Genomic DNA, 26921 nt, shown 5'->3' on the forward strand with positions numbered 1-26921 from the left:
TACAAAATGGGGAAAATATCTTTGGCAGCTACACATCAGATAGAGGATTAATATCTAGGATATACAAAGAACTCAAAAGATTAAATAATAAGAAATCAAAGAAGCCAATTAAAAGTGGACTATGGAACTAAATAGAGAGTTCTCAAAAAAGAAATGTGGGTGGAATATAAGCATCTAAAGAATGTTCTTCATCCCTAATTATCAGGGAAATGCAGATTAAAACTATGTTGCGATTCCATCTCACTCCTATCCGATTGGCTACCATCATGAAAACAAATGACCAAAAATGCTGGCAAGGATGTGGAAAAAGAGGAACCCTTCTTCACTGTTGGTGGGAATGCAATCTGGTCCAGCCATTGTGGAAATCAGTGTGGAGGTTCCTAAGACAGCTAAAAATTGATCTACCATATGACCCAGTTATAGCACTCCTAGGCATGTATCCTAAGGACTTATCTCATTACCTTAGAAGTACTTGCTCAACCATGTTTATTGCTGCTCAATTCACAATACCTGGGAAATGGAACCAGCCTAGATGCCCTTCAACTCATGACTGATAATGAAGATATGGATATGTAAGTAGAGATGGAATACTGAAAGTGGAAAAGTTTTAAGTGAGGGCTGAGAAAGGGTATTGAGAAGAGGAGGAGATAGTGGAGTGTTAACCAAAATTCAGGACATTATGTAAAAGCAATAGGGAAACCTACTTCTTTGTTACCTACTTAAAATTTAATTTAAAATTAGAGACTGGACAGAAGTATTTTGCAGAGGTGAAGCCATAGATCATTATGAAGAGACCCCAGTGTCAAAATGGGATTCATCTCAGTATGTCATTGGTCAGGGAGACTACTGAGGCCCCAAACCAGTAAAGCTATTTTCAAAGTTCTTCCTTGCCCACCAGAGCTAGGGTGCAAAGGAGCTTATTGCTGAAGACACCCAGCTCTTCAATTGTAGTACACTGAGTAATTTAAGTGTGACTGGGATGGTAATTTCCTGTCTTCTAGAGGCTGTTACAGTGTTGAAAAGTCCTGTGCATGCTTCTCCTACACATGTCATCAGCAATCTTAACCAGAGGTGGATCCAACTTGTGTACTGCACAGCCTGGCACGATGTCTCTCCACTGGTACAATAGTGCCATGAGTGATATGGAGGTAACCTACTTAGTGGATTTGACACTGGAGGGAATTCATTCTGATTACTACAAGGCTGTGTCAGAAATCTATGACTCTGGGGGAAACGTTATTGTTGTTTGGCTAAATATTAGGTTTTTGAGTATAGGTTATTGCTCTGCTCATCTTTGGTCAGCTGACTCCTGGGGAGACTCAAAACTCCCAAAAGGCTGAGAATTTGAGGCTGTATAAAGTTCATCACTGTGCAACATCTCTGTTCTACCTTCCCAGGCTCAGGGAACACATTGGAAGAAAGAGGGAAAAAAAATGAATGGAAGAACTCAAGGGTGGGAAGGAGCATTCTGGATGATTATCTTCTCCATATGAGGTGGCTGTGACTTTTGTGACCTGTCAGCATGTGTCATTAACTGCACCAAGGCTGACAATATTGGGTTTATCAACATGTTATCATGCTTGGTCAAGACATGAAAACAGAAGAGGGACTGCTCAGAATGAACAAGTATTTCAGTGGAGGAAGTGCAAGGAGACAGGGACAAGGAAGGTAATAGGAGGAGATTATGATACAAGTAGGTCATGTATGCAAATGAAAATTGTCAGTGAAATATTTTTTAATTTTAAAAATATTTTAGGGATTTGTTTGAGAGAGAGGAAGAGAGATTGAGAGAATTGGCATGGTAGAGCCTCCAGCCACTGCAAAAGAACTTCAGATGCATACATCATCCTGTGCTTCAGGCTTACATGGGCTCTGGGGAATCAAAATCAAACCTGTGTCCTGGGTCCTTTGGCTTTGCAGGCAAGTGCAATCTCTCCAGCCTCAACAAAATGTTTTTTTTTTTAAAGGATTTATTCAAGTGTGTGTGTGTGTGTGTGTGTGTGTGTGTGTGTGTGTGTCTGTATTTCAGAGCATGCCAGGGCTATTGCCTCTGTAAACAAATATGAGATTCTTCAGTCACTTTCTGTATCTGACTTTTATAAGTGACATGGGAATTGAACTTAGGGCAGTAAGCTTTGCAAATCAATGTCTTTAATGTTGAGTGGTTTTCCCAGACCAGGATAGCTTTGTGGGAGAAAAACTCATTTAAACTCTTTGAGCTTAAAGCTATGGACCCTGATACTATGTGGTTATAACACTGATAATCTACCCATGAATGAAAGGGACATAGTATATATGATCATATGGAAGAACCACAGTGAGTCCTAGACAGACCAGCAGAAAAAAAAAAATACCTACCTCTCACTAAAACATTTATGTGTTTATTACTGAAAATTTGTGGACAAAGCAAGCATCAAAGCCTAGTACTTTTACCCACACCTCAAATTCTGTCATATGTGGAATATTATGAGAGGAAATTCTGTCAATTTCAATGAACACAAATACTTCCAAAGTGCCCATACAACAAAGTGCTTTTGAACAGATGAGAAAATGGGATGGGTCAGAAATAGTGTGTATATTAATAATAAAGAATAAAAAATATGCACCATTGCTCCCTAATAAAGGCAACTGTCAAGGCATAGTCACATTACTAATGCAAGAAGATTAGTTATCACACATGAACGTTTCCAATTTTAGTGAATTAATGAAACATCCTAAAAGAACCTGTTTTTTGATATTTCCTTAAATTTATTTATTTACAATCAAGAGAGAATGAATGAATGAGAATGGGCATGCCAAAGCCTCTAGCCACTACAAACAAAATCCAGATGCTTGCAACACTGGGTGCATATGGCTTTATTTCGGTACTGGAAAATTGACCATGTGTGCTTGGGCTTTGCAGGCAAGTGCCTTAATTGCTAAGCCATCTCTCCAGACCAAGATACTGGTTTTGAATCAAATACTTATTCCAGTGAGACACAGTGGTAAATGTGTGCAATACTATCCCTGTGTAGGCTTATACAAGACAATTTCCATGAGTTTAAGACCACCCTGGAGTACTTAGTGAGTTTGAATCTAGCCTTAATTAAAAAGTAAGCTCCTCATATGTTAAAAAAAAAAATCCAAAGTAAAGCACTTGCAGGGCCAGATTCCTGCTACATTCTCCAGGCTGACCTTAAACTTGCAAGCATCCACCCAGAGCCTACTTAGTGACTGGGGTTGAAGGCATAGTCTCCCCACCTGGCTTGAATGTGAGTGCCTTTCAGCACATATACTATATCCATGTAGCTAGCAGGAAAATGCACTAACTGTGAAAATACGGTTACCTGTTATTTATACAGACATACATGTCAAAGAAATTGGTATGAGTCTGGGCACCTTTCCAGGCTGCAGTGGGAACACAGGACAAGGGTGATTGCTGGAGGCCAGCCTGGGCTACTTAGTGAGACCTCCATCAAACCAAAAGCAAACCACAGAACAGCATGGTGCACAGTGAGGAGTAAACAGTATCCAAGTTAACCTACTGTTGCGCTCATTCACATCTCTGAACACTCCACCATGCACCAGATAGCAGTCCTAGTAAGCAGATATTTCAATTCACATAGGTACTTCACAAGCAATGAGAGAGCAGTGACAAGAATTGTAAAACATTCATTCTCAACACTGAGTTCATCAGTCAGTGTAGACATTGAGGGAAACTGTCATGCTGAAGTAACGTCATTTCAGGTACAATATAACTAAAAATTTTAACAAATTAAAAGTACTTTTATTTACTTATTAATTTGACCTGGGGATTGAAACCTGGTCCTTTCTGCTGAGCTTCACCCTGAGGGCAAAGAATTCTATGAAAACAAGAGTGCATGGAGTTCTTCTAGATAAGGGTGGAATTAGAAATGTGGTTTTTGACTTTTTTCATTCCTAGGAAGGCCTTTCTTTTCATCTCAGGTCTGGAAAGTATTAATGAGTGACTAAGTGTGCACTCTGAAAGTACATGCTCTCCTAGGAAGAATATTATCGTAAAGCCCAAGAAGTAGCTTTTACTTAAAACCTACTTCTTATGCAAAACAGAGTGTATCATGTTTCTTTGAAGACTTTTAATTTTCAAGCAGACAGAGAGGGAGAGAAACAGAGAGTGTGTGTCAGCAATCTAGAACCTCCTGTGGCTGTAAATCATGTGCCCCCATTTGTTTTACATGGGTGCTGTCAAGCATTGCAAGGAAGCACTCTAAACAGGTGAGCCATGTCTGCAGCCCCTAAAGACACATTTATATCAAGATTTATGTACTTTAACTACTATAATGAAATGATTCACTCACAATTCTGTTTGCAGCATTGTCTATAAGCACTTTTATTAGCATGGTTATAATAAGAATATTATTTTCTTAAAGAACCAAACAGTCCCATTTTGTATCTGAGGCTGGAATTGAAATCACTAACCTAGCTTAGTCTTGAATAGTGATGGACTTCCTGGCCAGGAACCAATATACAGCCCTAAGAATGATTTCTAAACTCTATTTATATAATGTCCCCATTCAAAACAGTCAAACATAATCTGCTGTCACATTCAATAGGCAAAACGCTGAGGCATGAAGGACATCTGGGACAAGCTAGTTTTCTGACTCATACCTTACTTTCCTTCCTACTCCATGAATCTGAACAGTCACTAAATTGGTGTTGTTTGTCCTGCTCTGAGAAGATTTCACTCTTAAGCCTTTATGTGTGGGCATGAAATCTCAGGCTCTTTTTTTAGTATTCAACCCAAACTCCCTGTTTGTTTCCTGGAACATCTCAATGTAGCCTCTTTCTTTCCTGCTTTACCTCACTCCTCCCTCACTCTTGTATTTTCCTTCTGTTCCTATGGCCTGTACTTCCTAGAAACAGTTCCAACTTCCTTTTTTCTTCCTGAAGCCCAGTCCTTTCCTTTTCTTTCCCTCTATCTCTTTTCAACAAGATAGATGAAAGATGTACCAAAACGTTTGAATACTACTTTTTTTGTAGTTTATTTTGTTGTTATAACTATTTTTCTTTAGAAAGAGTTTCCTATGTAAGCCTAAACTGGTGTGAAAATCACCAATGCTGGTCTTGAACTCATGCTCCTCCTGACTCTACCTTCCAGTGCTTGGGTTTACTCCAATGTGCCACCAACCTGGTGTGATTACATTTTTATTTTATTTTTTTTTATTTTTATTTTTTTTAAATTATTTATTTATTTATTTGAGAGTGACAGACACAGAGAGAAAGACAGATAGAGAGACAGAATGGGCACGCCAGGGCTTCCAGCCTCTGCAAACGAACTCCAGACGCATGCGCCCCCTTGTGCATCTGGCTAACGTGGGACCTGGGGAACCGAGCCTCGAACCGGGGTCCTTAAGCTTCACAGGCAAGTGCTTAACCACTAAGCCATCTCTCCAGCCCTACATTTTTATTTTAATAATATATGCATGTGCAAAATTATTTAGAGCTTTTGGTATAGTAACAAGGGCATACTTTCACAATGTATCAACTAGCTAGGTGTGGTGCTGCGTGCCTTTAATCCCAGCACTTGGGAGGCAGAGGTAGGAGGATGGCTGTGAGTTCGAGGCCCCCCTGAGACTACATAGTGAATTCCAGGTCAGCTGGGCTAGAGCAAGACCCTACCTTGAAAAGCCAAAAAGAAAATAAAAGTGTATCACCTGTTAGGAGTTCTAAATTGTGATTAATCCCATGGAGTTCAGTGAAGAGGTCTGTCAGTTCACAAGCATCCAAACTGACAGTCCTCTTATCTGAACTCCATGGGATTAATCACAATTCTATCTATCCATTCATATTATAAAGCATAATGCTTTATCTGAGAAGCAGCTGATTTAGAACTCTAAACAGGTGATACACTTTTATTTTCTTTTTGGGGTTTCAAGGTAGGAAGATGTGTGTCTTGTCTCCCGTGCACATGCTTGCAGAGACTAGAGGAGGGTGTTGGGTGTTGTTCTATTGTCTTTCCTTGTATTTCAGAGAGACTGGTCTCTTTCACCTGGAGCTGCTGTTGGTCATCAAGCTCCAGTGATTCTCTAGTCTCCACCCTCCAAGGACGGGAGTCACAAACATGTATGTGTGGCCATGCTCAGCTTTTACATGGGTTCTGGGCAGTCAAATTTGGTGGTCTCTTGTCCAAGAAGCCCTCATACTTATCCATCTATTCACCCAGCATAACATTCCTTAACTGTCATTCTTATGTCCAGCAACTGGATTGTGGTTTTTTAAATTAAATATTATGTGGTGATACACACCGCTGCATGTAATTGCAGATCAAAAGTCAACTTTGAGGGCTGGAGAGATGGCTTAGCGGTTAAGCGCTTGCCTGTGAAGCCTAAGGACCCCGGTTCAAGGCTCAGTTCCCCAGGTCCCACGTTAGCCAGATGCACAAGGGGGCGCACGCGTCTGGAGTTTGTTTGCAGAGGCTGGAAGCCCTGGCGCGCCCATTCTCTCTCTCTCCCTCTATCTGTCTTTCTCTCTGTGTCTGTCGCTCTCAAATAAATAAATAAATAAATATATTATTATATACTATATTATTATTATATTTTATATATATATATATATATATATATATATATATGTATATATGGAAGTCAACTTTGAGGTGTCTCTGTTCCATTTTGGGGAAGGGTTTCTTGGTGCTGCAAAAAAAACAAAAAACAAAAAAAAACCCTGCTAGATGGCAAATAAATGTTAAGACTAGCTGACCAGCCAGCTTTGGAATTCTTGACTCTGCCTCCTCTTGTCATTGTCATTGGTACATTGGTGTCATAGATGTGTGCACCTGTTTGCCTCCACAGTAGATGGGTGCAGGTGAGGTGAACTCTGGCTGGCCAAACAAGCACCTTTAACCAGTGATCTATCTCCCCAGCCTGTCTCTTGGTTTTCCTTCTTTGAAGAACTAGAGATGTCCCAGTACATTAGTGGCAAGCCTTCTACAACTGAGCTACACTCTTAAGTCATATATATTTTTGGTTTAGTGTTTTGATACAAGGCCTGAGGTGATAGAGATTTTGTTTTGTTGTTTGTTTGTTTGTTTTTGTGCTTTTTTTGCTTTGTTTTGAATTTCTGGTGTTTTGTCTGTCTTGGACGTTGGTAGTTGTTTTATTTTACTTTTTTCTTTGCTACTCATGTGTATGATGTGTGTCTATGTGTACATGTGTGAGTGCAATGTACATGTCCTATGGTGCATGTCAAAGGGCAACTTCAGATGTCAATTCTCACTATCCACAATATGTGAGACAGGGTTGCTTGTTCACCATTACATTCATAAGAGCTGACCCATGAACATCCAGAGAATTAATTTATCTCTACTTTGCTCCTTCCTCCCTTCCAAATATAGATGTGCACTGCTATTACAGACAGTGGCACTATAGCTTGTGACTGTTACATGGGTACTGGGGACCTGAACTCATACTCATACGTCATAAGCACTTTATCCACTGAGTAGATTCCTCAACCTATACTTTGTGTATTGTACTAAAGAAATCTCCCATGTAAACAGAAGAGTGTCCTGAAAATGAAATGACCTGATTTGCATTTTTAAAACATTAGTTTTTACAATGCATTTTCAGTGCAGATGGGTAGGGTAGACACTTAAAGATGACTTCAGTTAGAAATTATGGTACATATTGCTCCAAGTATATGGCATAAGTTGATAGAAATGGCCATGTTCTGTGATATCTCAACAGCCTTAAGAGAATTTTCACGTATGTTAATATAAACCTTGAGTGAAGCTTTGAGTTTGTGAGCCAGCTAGCCTTGTGAAAGCAGTAGTGAACAATGAGAGACCTTGCCTCAAATGACGGGAAGGTGACGACTGACCACTAAATTTGGTCCTGTCTGAAAAAGAGCAGCTGAGCTGGTGCCCGTCATGAGACCAGTTTTCAGCCTGTGTCGCTGGAATAGTGGATTTGCCAAAAACTCGTAGTAGTGTGAACTGCTGTGCATACGGGTTTTGAGGAGACTGTTGCTGTAATGTGAGTCAGAAAGGTGTCCCATGCGTTCATGTTTTAAGCATTGTTACCTGGCTTGTGGCACTGCTTTGGAAAGCTTGTGGAACCTTTATAAAGTCGGACTAGCTGATAGATGGGCCTTTGTAGGTTATCTCCACTGGTGGTTCCAGTCTCTCTCTCTCTGCTTCCTGGTCTGTTGTGATGAGAGGAGCCTCTGCCACACCCACACTCTGTTATTCCTTACCCACCATGATGGGCCAAGACTTTTTGAACTCTGAGTAAAAATAAATCTTTCTTCCCATAAGTTCTTTTGTCGGATGCTTTGTCACATGAAATGAAAGTAACACCACTACAAATTTGGCTTAGATATCTTAAGTTTACAATAGCTACAAGTTTAATGATAGGCAACAAAGAATATATTTGAGACTGATTATTAGTAGCAACAGAGGAAGACACTGGCTTTCTACACATATGAAATGATCATCAAAGTTTATCTACTTGCCACCTAAAAGACTGGTATGTAGTCACAAGTGCAAGTGGGTATGTAGACAAAGTGATAGAAATTAGTGTGATGTCTCTTTCTGTAAGAAGGCCACACCATTTTCTACTGAAATCTCTCTCATCTTCAGAGACTTAGAATGATCACTTGTGGCATCTGCCACTTTATAGGCTCATCCCCCTCAGCTAATATGTGTAATGTTTGCTCACATTAATAATCTAAGGGACACACATATATACTTTACTAAAGCAGATGAAACTTATACAAACTAGAGAAAAATAGCATTATATTGCACATTAGCCTTTCCTTTAACAGACAACTGAAGTGAATAAACTAATAAAGAGAAAAAAAGTTATTAAGGTTCATAGTTTTAGAGGTTTTAGTCCATGGTTGCTTTGGGCCTACAGCAAAGATGGAAGCAATCAGTGGAAAAAGCACTCAGCTTCTAGTGAGGAAGAGGAGAGATGGAGAAGATGAGAGGAAAGTGAGGGAAAAAGACAGGATCACTGAGAGAGAGGGAGAGAGAGTGAACTGACATACCAATGTCCTCTTCAGGAGAATGCTCCCAGTCTCCAACTTCCTCCCCATCTAGACCCCAGTCTTCTCTCTTCACAGGTTAGTTTGTCTTCACTGTTCTAGCACTTCTCCATGTTGGTAGTGTCACAGGCTGTTAATCATCTCTCCAAACATAGGCCAAAAATCAGTCTACACTAACTCACAGCTGCCTAACCATATCTTAAATGAGTAGGTTTATTTTTTAGTGCTCAAATCCATTACTTAGGTTTCTAATTTAATTTAATTTGAAAGCATTTTTATCTATTTATGAGTACAGAGAAAGAGAGTGTGAGTGAGATTGGGTGTTCCAGGGACCATTGCCTCTGCATATGAACTCCAGACAGATGCACCACTTTGTACATCTAGCTTTCTATGGTACCAGGGAATAAAACTCTGGACCACCAGGCTTTGTAAGCAGATGCTTTTAACCACTGTTCCATCCCCACATTCCCCCCAACCCATTTTTAAAGTATTTTATCACTCTAGCTCAGGCTGATCTAGAACTCATTATGTAGGAAAGCACTTGACCATGGAGCCATGCCAATAGCCTGAATTCACTATATAGTCACAGGGTGGCCTTAAACTCATGGCAGTCCTCCTATTTCTGTCTCCCAAGTACTGGGAATAAATACACATGTCAGCATGCCTGGCCTTAGGTTGTTTTCTTTTAAGTTGAAACTATATCGTATTTGCATGGTTTAAATGCTAATTATAAATAGCATTCAAAGAAAGATCAATTATCTCACACTTTTTTTAAAAATTTAATTTATTAATTTTCTTATCAGCAAATACGGGCAGTTTGGTACCATTGTTTAGGCTCATCCATGACCTACCCCCTCCCAATGGCCCCTCCTTGTTGATGTAAATGGGTCATGCATTGTGGAGTTAGCCCAGTTATTGGTACAATAAATGTTTCTGCATACCATGACCCAACATGTGACTCTGACATTCTTTCGGCCCCCTGTTCTGCAAAATTTCCCTGAGCCATGTTGGGTTCATTTTGGGTCTGCTTCAGTGATAAGGTGTTGGGGGCCTCTGAGGCTCTGGCTCTCTGATTTGGTAGGAGTTGAATTTTCTCTGTGTTGGTCTCCTTCCCCTTTGTGCTGGTATCCGGTTCATCAGGAAAACAGCACCTTTGCTTATTTCGCCAGTTTTCCGTAGTTTCAGTCAGGTCCCTTTTGAGGTACAATGGGGCTGCTCTCTCCTTAGGATCTGTATCTATCTGAAAAAGAGAAGCAGATTCTCCAACAAACGGTAAGTTATCACCCGGAAAATTGAGATAACACCTTTTTGATAGAGGGTTTAATAGATGTAGGCCCTCTTGTACCCCATGATTGATGGTAACTTGATATTGGAGAGTGGGCTTATGTTTAGATATGGTTCTGACTTGTTTCCCAGCTCCAGCTATGGGTCTCGTACCACTGAAGGGATCAGTTAGCCAAATCAAGTGTAGTTGGTTCCCCACCATGGCTGTGTGCCACTATTGCACTTGTGTGGGCATCACACCAGGTTATTTGTTGCTAAGTAGGTTAGACCATGAGTTGCTTGGACAGATATTGGTCATTTCCCCCAGTCACCCATGTAGCACCTTCTGGCACTAGACACACTGACTGTCTGGGGACTGACTCTCTCCTGACTTCCAGCCATGCCATTCCATTTTACGTGTCAGCTGCGTATGGAGTCTTGGGTCTTACCACCGACCTTTGATGGGTCATCAAGTACTCTGACAGAAGTCTGTCATTCTTTTTTTTTTTTTTTTAATTTTTACTTTATTTATTTGAGAGCGACAGACACAGAGAGAAAGACAGATAGAGGGAGAGAGAGAGCATGGGTGTGCCAGGGCTTCCAGCCTCTGCAAATGAACTCCAGACACGTGCACCCCTTGTGCATCTGGCTAACGTGGGACCTGGGGAACCGAGCCTCGAACCAGGGTCCTTAGGCTTCACAGGCAAGCGCTTAATGGCTAAGCCATCTCTCCAGCCCAAGTCTGTCATTCTTTTAGGAAACCTTGTAGGTTTCTTTTATCAAAAGCTCATTGTGGATGATAGCTCCATGCTGGTAGTGGGGGTTACAGGTCAGTGCCCACTAAGAAAATGAGGGAAAAAATAGCTAATATACAAGAGTTAGAGAGGAGAGAGAGAGGGAAGGAGGGGGAAAGGGAGGGAGGGAAGATGTAGAAGATTTAGGTTAGACTATTCTACTTCCTAAAAGGCAGACCAAATGGCTGAACCTTTACTAGACCCTTACAGGAAACACCTGAACCACAAGACACTGGAGAGGGTACCTCAGACTTTTGTAGGAAAATTAAGCATATCCCACCAGAGATCAAACATGCATATGGAGGCTTAGAAATACCATATGCAAATGTGAAATCTGACCATTGTAGGCATACAATTTTGTACCATGGGTTTCTTTCAGTGATGAAACATCTTGAATTGCTTTCTGCAGTACACAGGTTTATTATTTATTTTTAATGCATAGTATGGGCTGGAGAGATGGCTTAGCATTAAGTGTTTGTCTGTGAAACCTAAGGACCATGGTTCAAGGCTCAACTCCCCAGGACCCACATTAGCCGGGTGCACAAGGGGTCACAAGCATCTGGAATTCATTTGCAGTGGCTGGAGGCCCTGGCACGCCCATTCCCTCTCTCCCTCTTTCTATCTGCCTCTTTCTCTCTCTGTCACTCTCAAATAAATAAATAAAAATAACAAAAAAAAATAATGCATAGTGTTCCACTGCATATGACTACATTGGCATTTAATATGGTTCTAGATATTTACTTTTGTATTCTGGTGAAACTAATAATCACCTGTATGCTTGTGTTCAATATATGTATATATGTATAGGTAACTTTTATCAAATACATCTAATTACATTTTTTATATTTTATTAATTTATTTGCAAAAAGAGTGATAGAGAATGGGTACTCTAGGGCTTCTTACGACTACAAACATGCTACAGATGTATGTGTCACTCTGCTCATCTGTCTTTATGTGGGTACTGGGACATTGAACCCAAGCTGTTGAGTGTTGCAGACAAGCACCTTAACTGCTTAGCCATCTCCCTAGCTCTAGTTATAGAATTTTACTAGAACTGTTGGCATGTAAAACAGATGACTCAAGTGTGGTACCTTACAGCTGTAATTACAGTTCATGGGAGGCTGAGACAGGAGAAGTACCACCACTTTAAAGCAACCAGGGCAACATAATGAGTTATATTTCACAGCTTGGACTACCAAGTGAAAGTCAGGCTCCAACCTCCACCTAAGAAGTAGAGTGCATAAATATTCATCTTTTATTTTTATTTTGGAAGTAGGGTCTCACTCTAGCCCAGGCTGACCTGGAATTCAGTACGTAGTCTCAAGGTAGCATTGAACCCATGACAATCCTCCTACTTCTGCATCCCAAGTGCTGGGATTAAAGGCCTGCACTACCATGCCTGGCTATTATGTTAGTGATATTGGCAAATGACATTTCAGATTCTTTGATTAAAGGCACACTGTGGGAATTCTTTGAATAATTAGTACTTTTTTGTAAGTCATATTGTTTGTAGAGGGAAAACTGGAGGTTGCGGGGGTAGGGCCTTACACTAGGCCAGTGTGACCTGGAACTTACTCTGTAGTCCCCTACTCACCTGGAATTCATAACATTCCTCCTACCTCTGCCTCTGAGGGCTGAGATGAAAGGTGTGCATCACCACTGTTGGCATTTGTTTTTGTTTTGAGACATTATGTAGAGTTCTAGGGTGGCCTTGAACTCCTCATCCTGCCCCAACATGAGGACAGAAGAAATAATTCTTGCTGCTCTAACTTCATCATCCAAATGACAAGCAGTAGTCCTAAGGGATGTGTTAGCACTTTTTGTGATGCATATTTAAGACAAAGGCAAAAACACCCCACTATTTATTCTTCAACTAAATAGAGATTTTAATACATGACCAAATGTTTTGTCCCAGTTTTTCTTTTCCTTAATGTAGCCTCTGAGGAAATCAGTCATTGGAAATAGAAGTTAAAGAAAGAACAAGGAAAAATCCTAAAAATAATTCAGAGGAATACACCTTTGGGCTGTCCAGAACACATTAGGGTGTTTCAACTCTTGTCTTTGGAGGTTTGTTTATTTCTGTTAATTTTGTCTTATCTTTAAGTTCATAATTATCTCCCTCTGCAGATTCCAACTTCTTCAAGAATGGTGTAGGCAATGGTAGATATGTCAGCAGAGGGGCAGAATACTGGAGGTAAAATGGTCCCAGTGGGGCATGGAGAATGTACGAAGGAGAGGAGAGGTGGGAAGAGAGTTAAGCACAATTCAAGATGTTATAGATAAGTTATGTGGAAATATATATAGGATAAAGAGAGAAAGAGAGTTTGTGTGTGTCTGAGTTTGGGCAGAATTATCTTAAGGAGGTGGGTAATATCACTACTATAATATTTCAGTGTTATGGTAGGGGAGAGAAAAAAAGGTGGTGGGTGATGAATGGCTTTGAGTCAATACTGGGTATCCTACCAATGATCAACCTGCCTGGTCAGTTCCCTGAGCCCTTCTCCATTCTGCAAGCCACCCTCCCCTATGGAACAGTGAACTGCTCTGGCCTCCCTGTGCCATATGTAGGTGGAATGGTCTGTGACATCATAATGCTGCAGCTCAACTAGAGTCACCAGGGAAACTGAACTTAAAGGCAGTGAGGCTGTAGTTTTGAAAAGGTAGCAGTGGGATCCATTTTCTTGTGTCTGTATTCAGCAAGATGGCAGAGGAGGCAACTTTGGCATTCTACTTGCAGGTGAGACCTCAGCAGTAGGTGGGGGGATCATTAAGGTCTAAAGGGGTGTAGATGCTCCCTGGACATAGCCAAGATGACCCCATGTTACTGGCCCTGCCACGAAGCACAGCCTACTCCAGGGCTCTGCCCACAATGTCAGCACATAGATGCCAAGTTTCTCTCACAATGTGTTGCACTTACAGTCATTGCCTTCACTGTTCTGTGGATGGGGACAGAAAGTAAAAACCAACACTGTTAAGTACTATATGCTAAAAGAAAAAGAACAGGATGGAGAGTAGCTGAAGTCTTGGCTTTGCTAGCCCCTGTCCTTAACTCAGCTTAAATGCTAAAGGCTTTTGGGGTGTGACTAATGGGTATAGAACACTAGTACATGTCATTAACAAAATTGGGAATGTCCTGAGTTTAATAAGTTCACTCATGGCTTTCTCAGTGTTTTCTCAATGTTAACTCATGTGTCCTTCATGAAGACTTCAGAGAATTAGATGAGCTGTCAATACCCAGAGGGAGGGAAGTGCCAGACATTATTCACCTACATATTTTCATTCTTTATTCAGCTTTTCTCTATTTCCGTCAACAACCAGATATCTTGTGTATAGACTGTGTCACCTGCCTGCTGCTATCTTTTGGGAGCATGAGGTTATTAGTAACTGCAATAATAACTTGTCATTTTCCAAACCCAGCTGAAGCCAAGAATTAACACAGCAAATTTTACACTTTGGAAGACTTAGGTTTGTCCCAGCCTATGTTCCCACAGGCTTGTAGCAGTTGCATGGATTTTGTACTGATGCAAATCTCAAGGAGTTTCTATCTTTCAAATATGTGTTGTGTCAGAATTTGTTCAGCAGATATTTATGAAACATAGGTTCATGAATCAGTAAAACATTTCTTTCTTAAGAGAAAAGCAAGATTCCTTAAAGGTTTAAAATGGGTGTGTTTTACAGTAAGCACACTCACAGTGATGCTATATATTGGACAGTGCATGCTATGTATCAATGCCATTATTTATGGACTTAATATTATCTTCACATTTTTGTTGTTTGCTATTTTGCATGAGATCCAGCACCAGCATACACAGGTGTGGGGGCCTGAGGTTGACATTAACTGTCCTCAGCTCTTGACTATTTCGTTTGGAGACAGGTCTTCCACTGAACCGGAGCTCACCTCCTCAGTTAGCCTAGTTAGCGAGTATTCCCAGGGGTCCTCCTGGCTCTTCTCCCTCAGCACTGTGCGCTGGGGTTACAGACACAAGTCACCACTCCCAGCTTTAGAGGGTGTGTGTGTGTGCGTGTGTGTGTGTGATCTCGGGTGGAGGATAGTGGAAAACTTTGTGGTTGTCCTGATCCTCTTCAGTCCCCTTCCTTTGAGGTTGGAGGTGAGGTTTCGGTCTCTGCATCTCCCTCTGCTTTTATTTTTGCAGTGCTGTCTGACAGCTTCTGGAAAATTTTCCACCTCTCATCTCTCCTTTAGAATGGTGGCCATACAGAAGCCTGCTATGGATTTTGACTTCTTATATAGAAGTCGCAGATTTGATTGGCAAGAGCTTTATTTACTGAGCCATCTCCTAAGCCCCAAAATGATTCTTTTATTTTTTGATTTATGTTGCACTTTAAAATGTTACATAGGCAGCCAAACATGGTACTACTTCATGATTAACCACCCAATGTACATCAGGTGTGTAATTCAGATGTGCTCAGGCACATTCAGGGTTGAAGACTTAGTTTGTAATTCAAAAGGAGCATTTGATTGTCCCCTGAAGGGGGTTTTGTTGAGGGAAGATTCCAAGGTAGGGTCTCCCTCTAGCCCAGGCTGACCTGGAACTCACTCTGTAGTCCCAGGCAGGCCTCAAGCTTACAACAGTCCTCTTATCTCTGCCCTTTGAGTACGGCACTAAAGATGTGCACCACCATGACCAGCTAGGCCCAGTATTTAAGTTCATAACCACATTGAGATGTTTGTTCATGGTAGAAACAAATGTTGTTTAAGAAAAAAGGGTCATTTCTATCTTCTATTTCATAAAAACTTTTTACTTCTAAGGATGATATGATACCCATTTCAGAATCATAGAATATATGAAAAATTTCTTTCTAATTTTTTCTACTTTGAATTTTGAAAAACTGTTTTTCTACTAAATAGTCTTGTAAGGGCCAGAGACAGCGAATGGAAGAGGAACAATGGTTAGTTTGGAAATACTTATTCTCTCAGGAATGATGCTGGGGGTTGGAGAAGTACCACTGGGGAGATCTTAAGCACATTTTATAACATTTTTAAATTAGTTTTTCTCATTGAAAGTATTCCAAATTATATTCTCTTCTTTAAAAGATAATTAGAGGGCTGGAGAGATGGCTTAGCAGTTAAGCACTTGCCTATGAAGCCTAAGGACCCTGGTTCGAGGCTCGGCTCCCCAGGACCCACGTTAGCCAGATGCACAAGGGGGCACACGTGCCTGGAGTTTGTTTGCAGTGGCTGAAGGCCCTGACGTGCCCATTCTCTATCTCTCGCTATCTGCCTCTTTCTCTCTGTCTGTCACTCTCAAATAAGTAAATAAAAATTAAAACAAAAGATAATTAGAATTGCTGGGCACAGGGCACATGCCTTTGATCCCAGCACTTGGGAGGCAGAGGTAGGAGGATCACCATGAGTTCAAGTTCATCCTGAGACTACATAATGAATTCCAGTTCAGCCTGGGCTAGAGTGAGACCCTACCTTGAAAAACAAAACAAAACAAAATAAAATGATGATGAGAATCATCTTGAAGACCAGCATACCAATTGTGGCTCAGGTGTCACTCCACTGGACAATACTCACATAGATGCATTCTTCAGTTATTGTTTTTCTAGATTCCATAATAACTAGCATTTCTATTGAAAATCATCATGGCAACCAGATTTTTCATCCTGACACATTATTGTTTTCCAATAGTACATTATTTAATATTGAAGTATTAAGTCAGTGCTGCATAGTGACATCTAGACAGATATGAAAGTCATATTTACAACATATCCACATTGTACTGTGGATATGTAGCCCTGATTGTAACATGTAGATACTTTTTAGGGGGGAAAGGGTAGACACTTGGTTGAGGGTCAATTACTGAAAAATTATACCTTAGGAGACCAGATGATCTTAGCCCAAACTATTCCACTAAGCTGTTATTAAATGAAAGTAACTACACACAACAGGTAAAATAATGGGTGTAATGGTATTACAACAAATTGTTTTAAAACAAATACAGGGGTCCTAGCTCATAATTGCTGGCTCCTACTTGTGAGTCATAGTCCCAGAGGATGCTCTTTCTTATCTTTTTCTAACTCTCTTTCCTTTGTCCTAAGTATTGATGTGATGCTTAAACTTTTAAATTGGATTGCATTCTCTCCACAGAGGCCCAGGAATTCTTAGAGAAATGACTTGTTCGAGGTCGATACTGGGAGATTACATTTGGGCCTGGAACATCGAACTGTGTCAGAAAGTGAGGAACTTCTCAAGCTATGATAGAATGTCTATGACACACCAGCAGCCAACTGGAATCCTTGTGAAACAGTGAGTTCCTCCAGGCCCTTCCTGGAACAATATTAGTATCAAAAAGATGATGCATTATACCCTTAAAATAAAACAGCAATAGCAATAATAGTAATCACAATGATAATAAATACCATTAGAGTTCAAAAAGACATTTACACAAACATTCAACTACTTTTTTTTTTTTTTAGGAATAAGAGAAGTTAATCCAATAGGAACTAAACAGTCTGAAGGTGAATTTTTCTGCTCTGGCTACAACACTTGTAAGTGTACATATTCAGTGCTACAGATTTGAATTTCAATCTGATCTATGGATTTGTAAATGTTATCTCATGATATTTTTCAAATTTTAATGTATTATATTAATGTTTGGTAGCAAATCAGACATCAACTTAGATTTTTATCATCGATTACTTTGGAAGAAGACTTGCCCATGTCAAAGGTCTAATGTGATTACTAAATGTGGTAATACTCCTGGAACTGCTTGGGAAAGGTTAGATCATGTCATTTAACATGCAATTTTCAGACCTACATTGACACTATCAATATCAAGCCCAGGGTGTTATGTATGATAAGCATGTTCTACTACTGAACTATGTGCCCAGCTCCTGTATTTATGAGACTGATGTACTGCCTACTGCACTTTAGTACTGAGAGGGCGTACTGTTAGGGTGACAGGGTCCCCGGAAGTAAAAAGGCAGGAAAATCTACACTTGTTAGAAATCTAAGATGATCTGACTTCTTATCTCTTGCCTAGTTCCCTAGACTAGTTTTTATCCAAAACAACCAAGCTCCTTCCTGATAGGGAGGTCTTTCATGGGATTTCAACACTGCAGTTGATCAGGCTGAGCCCCTGGAACGTGGAATCATGACTAGCCTCTTCCTAAGACAGCCCCTAGTCCTAACCAACCAGCTGTCCTTCTGGTTCACCTGGCCCAGAATTCAGCCCAGCACTGTAAGGTTATAAATACCTTTGCAAGGGGAGGGGAGAGTCTCTGATCACTTGGGAACTTCCCTTTATGGGTGAGTTTTTCCCCAGGCTAGGCTTAAACCCTAGCCCATGCCCAGCCCCTTTGAACAGAGGGGAGATGCCCTAAGCCCTTACTCTCTTTATCCCGCCAGCTCCCCACATGAAGGAGCTCCCTCAATTTTCTTTTCTGTCTTTCCATTGTTTGTCCATGCCCTCTATGTGAGATCTCTAGCCACATGGGTGCTTTTCCTTGCTGTACTTCCATCAATACATATAATGATAATTTCTGTCTCAGTCTTTTTATATTCAATTCTCTGGTTAAAATTATACATCAAAAAGAAAACTTGGAGTTTGTGGATCAAGAGCTTTTCTGGACCCTGAGTTCCCTTTTTCATTATACCTTTAGGAGTGTAAGTTGGCTGGCCAAGGTGGAAAAATTGAATACGTTGTAGAAAACATAAATTAACATACAGCTATTTCTAAACATGGGTCAATATAATTTATTATAATTAATAAGAACATATTTTATATGGATACATCATGTTGGTATCCTCTTTTCCCTCATCCCTGTCTCCATTTTGTTGAGGACCCTCCTCAGTTGGGTTGTAGGTATTCACGATGGGGTTGGGGTTATGAATTGTGGGAGCAAGAGATTGCTATTTTTTTGGTGGGGGAGGAGTGTCTCTGGGCATGATGTCTCAACTTGTAGTTTTACAATCTTTCTGCCCCCCTATTCTGCAAAATTTTCTGAGTTGTGGTGTGTGAATATTAAGTCTACTTCAGTGATAAGCTCTTAGGAGACTCTGGATCTAAGTTGGTAGGGGTTGAGTATCTCCTGAGTCTGTCTCCTTAACCCTGGCACTGATTATCAGGTTCACTATGGAAGTAGCACTCTTGTTTGCTCCCCAATTCCGCTGAAGTTTCAGCTGTGGCTTGGCAGAAGTGCGAGAGGCTGTTTATCTCCTCGGGTTCTTTTGAAAAAGAAAAAGAAGAACAGATTCTCCAACAGAGTTTGAAGTCAGCATAGTTTTAAATAGTATAAGCATTATTAACTTAGGTAGATTTTGATGCATGTAACCCCTCTCTTAGCCAAAGACCATGGAGAGCTTGACACTGGAGAGCATAATCTTTGTCGCTATAGAATTCTGATCTGAGCCGGGTGTGGTGGCACACGCCTTTAATCCCAGCACATGGGAGGCAGAGGTAGGAGGATCGCTGTGAGTTCAAGGCCACCCTGAGACACCATAGTGAATTCCAGGTCAGCCTGGGCTAGATTGAGACACTAACTCGAAAAACAACAACAACAACAAAAAAATCTGGTTTCCAATCTCAGATATGGGTTCCTTTACCCTGAGTGGATCTCCTAGCCAATCAGAAAGCTACTGGTTAACCCCCAAGTCTGTGTGCCACTACTGCACTGGCATATGTGTTATGTCAGAGTGTTTACTTCTCTTTAGGTTGGACCTCTGGTTGCTCAGACTACTGTGGCCAATTTCCTCCAGTAGTTCCTTAGCACGTTCTAGCACTAGATGGGCTAGCTGTCTCTGAACTACCCCTCTTCCAGATTCCAGCCAGGAGTCTTCATGCTCTGTGTCAGCAGCATATGGTGTCCTTAGCAAGAGTGTCTTACCTTTTGCCTCAAATGGGGGAATCAAGTGCTTTCGCAGAAACCTGTCTTCATTTGGGGACCTCTTACATCTCTCCAATCAACAGGGCAATGTTGGGAGCAACCAATTTCTAATACTGGGTGGTTTAAATCCAGATACAATTTTTTTTTAAATTTTAGTTTTCATCTCATCCTCTCCAGGGATATTCTCTTCAAACACACCCCATTTTGTGTCTTGGGTGTTGTATCTTTTATTTGATCTCCAAGGATAAATGTATCTACAGTACCTATCCATTTTGTAACCTAGTTTTGTGTTTGTTTTCCCCAACCTTCCTTTCATTTCCCCAAACCTTTCCGTTCCTATTATCTGGGCTTTGGGTTGCCTTTCAGGTATTTCAACAACTTTATGTGGTCCAGGTTAGGAGCCACAGATGAGGGAGACCATTCAGCGTTTGTGTGAGATCACTGTGTATAATCTCTTCCAAGTCTGTAAAATTTTCTACTAAATTGTATCATTTTATTCTTACTTCTAAATAAATTTTCATTATAAATATACCATAACTTCATTATCTATTCATACAAAGATGGGTATCTGTGTTTATTCCAGTCCTTAGCTATAATGAAATGAGAAGCTATAAACGTGGTTGAGCAAATAACTCTGTAGTGATGCTTGGAGCATTTAGGATAAATGCCCAGTAAGTGAATAATTGAATATGTTGGTAGCTCTCCATTCATCATTTTCACACATGTCTATTTTGATTTGCATAGTGGTTATACAAACTTAGAATCCCACCAAAAGCAGATGGGGCTTCCTCTTTCCCTCTTCCTCTCCAAAATTTGTTGTTGTTACATTGTTAAATGATTGCTATCCTTACTGGAGGAAGGTGGAACTCATGATAGTTTTAATTTACATTTCCTTAAGCGTTAGGAATGTTGAACATTTTTCACTGTGTATTAGACATTTGTATTTCTTACTCTAAGTACTCCCTATTCATTTCACCATCCCAGTTTTTGAGTCGGCTGTTCGACTTTTTTATTCCTTAGTTTTTTTGAGTTCTTTTTAGTTTTTTTTAAAAAAATTTATCTGTTTTTTTATTAGTTTGTGCACAATGAATACAGTCAAGTTGGTACCATTGTTAGGCTCCTCCATGTCCTACCACTACCCTGGATCTTCCTTGTTGAAGTATATGGGTCATGCATTTTGGAGTTAGTCCAGTTATGGGTAGGAGAAATGCTTCTGCGTGTCATGACCCAATGTATGGCTCTGACATTCTTTCCGCCCCACTTCTGCAAAAGTTCCCTGAGCCATGTTGGATTTATTTTTGGTCTGCTTCAGGGATAAGGTATTGGGATCCTCTGTGTCTCTGGATATCTAGTTTGCTAAAAGTTGATTGTTCTCTGTGTCTATCTCCTTCACCCTTGTGCTGGTACCAGGTTCACCAAGAAAATAGCACCCTTGCTTGTTTTGCCAATTATTCTTAGTTTCAGCTGGGGCCCTTTTGAGGTATGATGGGGATGGTTTTCTCCTTAGGATCTGCATCTATCTGAAAAAGAGAAGCCGATTTTCCAATGGAGAGTAAAGTTAACAGCAGACAAATGAGATAACAGTTATTTTTTTTAATAGAGAATTTAATAGGTGTAGGCTCCTTTGTAGCCCACAATTGGTGGTAGCTTGATAATGAAGAGCAGGCTTATTTTGGATATGGTTCTGACTTGTTTACCAGCTCCAGCTATGGGTCCCATTCCACTGAGCAGATCAGGTAACTAAATCAAGACCAGCTGGTTTCCCACCATGGCTCTGTGCCACTATTGCACTTGTGTGAGCATCACAACAGATTATTTGCTGCTAAGTAGGTTAGAACATGAGTTGCTTGGACAGATATTCATCATCCCCCCACCCAGTCACCTAGGCAGCACCTTCTGGAACTAGACATGCTGACTGGCTGGGGCTGACTCTCTTTCAGCTTCCAGCCATGCCATTCCATTTTACGTGTCAACCACATGTGGTGTCCTCAGCTGTAGGGTCTTACCACTAACCTTTGGTGGGTCATCAAGTACTCCGACAGAAATCTGTCTTTCTTTTAGGACAACTTCTAGGTCTCCTGATCAAAAGCTCATTGTGGATGATAGCCACATGCTGATACTGGGATTTATAGGTCAGTGCCCAATAAGAGAAGGAAGAAAAAGGTAACTAATATAAAAATGTCAGAGAGGAGAAAGAGAGAGAGAGACACACAGTATAAGATTAAGATCAGTCTTCATCATACACTCTCCAGTGGCTTTTGACTCACGTTTTCCTTCTAAGGGCCTGGTGAAGGTTCAACCATTTGATCTGCCTTTTAGGATGTAGAATTTTATAGTACCATTGCTGTTTGAGTCTAGATTTGTGTCTCCCATTCCCTGTCTTGCCCTCTCCTGCCTCCCCACCCACCCTATTGTCTAGTCCTTGAGATGCTTGCTGGGTATGTTGGCATCTTGTGTAGATTCAGGTTAGGTGCTGTAGATGAGTGAGACTATGTGTTGGTTATCTTTCTGCAATTGGGTAAATTTACTGAGAATGATCTGTTCCAGGTTCAACCATTTTTCCTCAAATTTTATTATGTCATTTTTTTCTTAGTACTATGTGCAATTCCATTGTGTAGATCCACCATATCTTATTTATACGTTCCTCTAGTGATGGACATGTGGGTTGATCCCAGCTGTTAGCTATTACAAATTGAGCTGCTATAAACATAGCTGAGCAAATCTCTCTGGGATGAGGTTTAAAGGTTTTAGGGTACATGCCCAGTAAGGAAATAACTGGGTCTGTTAGTAACTCTATAGTCAGATTGTTTAGGAGTCTACATATTGCTTTCCAGAGTAGTTATACCATCTTACATTTCCACCAACAGTGGATGAGCATTCCTAATTCTCCACATTCTCGTCAGCATTTATTTTCATTTGATTTTTTGATGTTTGCTATCCTTACTTGGGTAAGGTGGAATCTCATAGTTGTTTAATTTTCATTTCCCTGATGAATAGGGATGATGAACATTTTCTTAAGTGTGTTTTTTCCATTTGTATTTCTTCATCTGTGAACTGCCTGTCCAGCTCTTTGCCCCATTTTGTGAATGGGTGGTTTGACTTGTTATTATTAGGTTTTTTGAGTTTTTTTGTAGATTCTAGAGATTAAACCTCAGTCAGTTGAATAATCAGCAAATGTTGTCTAGCATTCTGTGGGTAATATATTGGCTTTTCTTATTATATGTTTGTCTGAAAAGAAACTCTTCAGCTTCATGTGATCCCATTGGTTGAGTGACTGTTTAAGATTGTGAGCTACTGGTTTGTTTTTTTTGTTTTTTTTTTTTCAGGAAGTCTTTTTGCATTCCTATATCATGGCAAATTCCTCCTATATTTTATTCCAGTAGTAGCTGAGTTTCTGGTCTTCTATTGAGGTCTTTGATCCATTTGGACTTGAGTGTTGTACATGGTGAAATATATGGATCAAGTTTCAATTTCCAGCATATGGTTATCCAGTTTGTCTAGCACCATTTGTTGAAGATGCTGTCTTTTTTCAAGTGTATATAGTTAGGGCTTTTGTCAAATATCAAGTAACTGTAGTTGCTTGACCCAAAGTCCTGGTCCTCAATTCTATTCCATTGGTCTATACTCGTTTTGATGCCAGTATCATGCTGGTTTTATTACTATGGCTCTGTTATATTGATTTAGATCAGGTATTGTGATGCCTGCAGAGGTATTATTTTTGCTGAGGATATGCTTGGATATCTGAGGCCTTCTGCCTTTCCATATGCAATTTGAGATCATTTTTTCTATCTCTGTGAAGAACATTGTTGGGATTTTAATTGGAATTGCATTAAATCTGTATATTGCCTTTGGTAGGTTTGCCATCTTCACAATGTTAATTCTGCCTATCCAGGAGCATGGAAGGTCTTTCCATTTTCTCCAGACTCCTCCTTTTTTAAAAATGTTTTTATGTTTTCATTGTATAGATCCCTCACTTACTTGGTTAATGTTCTTGCAAAGTATTTTATTTATTTATTTTTGTTGCTGGTGAAAATGGGACCATGTCTCTTATTTCTTTCTCTGTATTTTTGTCATTTGCATATAGAAAGTCTACTGACTTTTGTGCACTGATTTTGTATCTTGCTACTTTGCTATAGGAGTTAATCACCTTCAGGAGTTTTCAGATGGAATCTCTTGGGTCTCCTACATATACAATCATGTTATCAGCGTGTAGAGCTAACTTAACTTCTTCCATTCCAAATGGTATCCCTTTCATTTCATTCTTCTGTCTTATTGTTTGAGCTACACAAATACACCAATACTCCTTTTATGGCTAACTGGAAACCAGTTCCAGGGAGATGGTGACAGAGACTGGTCATACAAACCTCGTCAAAACAGAAATCCAATGGCTACAGAGAATGAAACATCAAATCAGATCCTTTTTTGCCAAACAAATTTCATGGAACATTGTGTGAGTGGGGTGGAAAGATTATAAGAGCCTCAGGGTGGGTGGGAATAGCCTGAGGCACTATGTATCATACACTCCTCCCCACCCATCAGAGACTGAAAGTGGCCTCTTGGTCTACACAGTGAATATCAATAACCCCACCAAAGATAAGCCTCAGCAGAAATAGGGCGAGATGAGGGGTATAAGAGTACAAACTTTCTTTAATAAAAAAATCAATAAATAGAAAAAAAGGTTGTGGCTATTGTTGGGACTGTAGATAGGGTTGGGGTTGCAATAGCATCAGGGATTGGGGATAGGCTTTTTTTAGGGATGGGCAGAGTTGAGTGAGAGTAGTGAATGTAGTGTTACACTTAAGGTTAGTTTTGTTTCATGTTAAGAGTTAGGGTGTAGGGTTAGTTTTAGTGTTAGGAATATTGCTGATGTTACAGTTAGGGTTATGCTAGGTCTACATCTAGGTCTTGGGATAGAGTTATGTTTAATTTTAAGGTTACAGTAAGAGTTAGGTTTATGCTAGGTTTGGGTTCGGGTTAGATCTATGTCTACACCTAGGAATAGGTTCGATTTGGGTAGCTATTAGGGTTAGTTTCCGGGTCAAGTTAATGTCAGAGATAGGACTGTGTCAAGTGTTAGGGTAAAAGTAAGTGTTAAAGTTTGGGGTATGGTTAGTGATATGGCTAGGACTAGTGTTAGGAATTGAGATAGAGTTATGGTTATCACAGTGTTATGGTTATTTTAGTTAGTTTTAATGTTTGGCTTAGGCTTTATGGTTAGAATTAATTTGAGTCTAAGTGTTAGGATAATTTCTATGCCTTTATATAGGCTAAAGTATATGGCAGCTTAGTGGTTCTGCCTGATGTTACAGTTATGTCTATGTCTAGGCCTAGACACAGGGTTATGTTTGGCATAAAGTTCGGAGAAGGGTTGGGGTTAAGTTTGGGACAGTGTCATTGTAGGGTTGATCTTAAGATTAGGTTTAGGTTTTGGAATTGGGTAAGTTAGGTGTGAGTTTAAGGTAGGGGTTAGTTTTAAGGTTATGTTGTGTTAGAGTTAGGGTTATGTCTATGGTAGGGGTATGTATATATCTAGGGCTGGGGGTAGGGTTATATTAAAATTTAGGGTGACATTTAGGATTAGGTTTAGTGTTACTGTGTGTGTGAGTGTCAGAATTCAGGTTATGTCTAGTCTATGTATAGCCATAGGGATATGATTAGGTTAGGGATAGGGTTAATTTAGATGTTAGAGTACGGTTAGGGTTAGGGCAGTTGTAAGGTTCAGGAGTGACCAAGGATCATGGAGACCACTCTGAGGCAAAAATGGAAGTTTTTATTCAGGGAAAATCATGAGCTGCCAGGACTGAGTCTCAAGAGTGGAACAATCAGTCCGGGGTTACAGATAGTGGGATTTATAGGATTTTTAAATTGCGGGATGGTGAAAAAAGGGAAATAATTGTCTTGTTAGGGCAGTAAATTTCTCTTCTTTTACATTAGCCATATGGAGACACCAGGAGTGACCTGGTGAAAGATAGGGGAACAGTTGATCTCAGGGTGAGACCAGAAATGACCTAGTGAGAGATAAGAAGGCAGTAAATCCTGTTCTTGGGGCATTGTTCTTGAGGAGTGCGGATGAACCATTTCCTTATATCTCTCTGTAGCCATCCTGTTTTTCTTTTGGCAACTCGTTTTTGGGAAGCCCATTATGACCTAACAGTAGTGTTGTAATGTACTTCTCATTGCTGGCAGAGCACACCTTACTAAGAATAGCTTGTGGGAAGAAAAGGTTTACTGTGGCATACAGACTTGAGAAGCTCCTTGATGGAAGGGGTACACAGTGGCATGAGCAGAGTGTGAATATTACTTCCTGGCCAACATCAGATGGACAAGATCAGGAAAAGAGTGTGCCCAACCCTGGTAACGGAAAGCTGGCTATAATACCCATAAACCTACACCTAACCATACATCATCTCAGGAGGCTCCAATTTCTAGATTTGCAGCAGCTGGGGACCTAGCATTCAGCACACATAGTTTTATGGGGACACCTGAATTAAATCACCACAGGTAGCATAAGAGTTAGGGTTAGGGATTAATGTTAATGTTAGGCTTTGGGATATGTTTAGGAATAGGGCTTGGACTTCTGCTAGTACTAACATTAGGGTTAGGATTGTTGTGCTAAACTTAACATTATGCTTTGTACATATAGACCTAGATATAGCATGAATTAGGGATTATGTTTATGGTAGTCTTCAGGTTAGGTGTATTTCTATGTTTATTTGTGTGTGAGCTTATTTTTTAAATATTTTATTAGAGAGAGAGAGGAGAGAGAGAGAGAGAGAGAATGGACATGCTAGGACCTCTAACCACTGCAAACAAACTCCAGATGCATGTGCCATCACGAGCATCTAGCTTACATGGGATCTGGAGAATTGAACATGGATCCTTAGTCTTTGAAGGCAAGTGCCTTAACCACTAAGCCATCCCTCCTGCTAGCCCATATGTACTTATTTTGTCTAAAGTGGATGTATTGGACCCCACTGAAGCAAGCAGGAAAAGCACAAAGCAGGCAATTCT

At 40.3% G+C, this 26921-nt stretch overlaps 1 pseudogene; it reads right to left on the reverse strand.

Annotated features, from left to right (window-relative positions):
• LOC123457280 overlaps positions 1 to 26921 on the reverse strand; it is a 47715-nt pseudogene that overhangs the window by 17654 nt on the left and 3140 nt on the right.

Source organism: Jaculus jaculus, unplaced genomic scaffold (assembly GCF_020740685.1).
Source record: "Jaculus jaculus isolate mJacJac1 unplaced genomic scaffold, mJacJac1.mat.Y.cur mat_scaffold_34_1_3701052_arrow_ctg1, whole genome shotgun sequence".
NCBI classification, from domain to species: Eukaryota; Metazoa; Chordata; class Mammalia; order Rodentia; family Dipodidae; genus Jaculus; species Jaculus jaculus.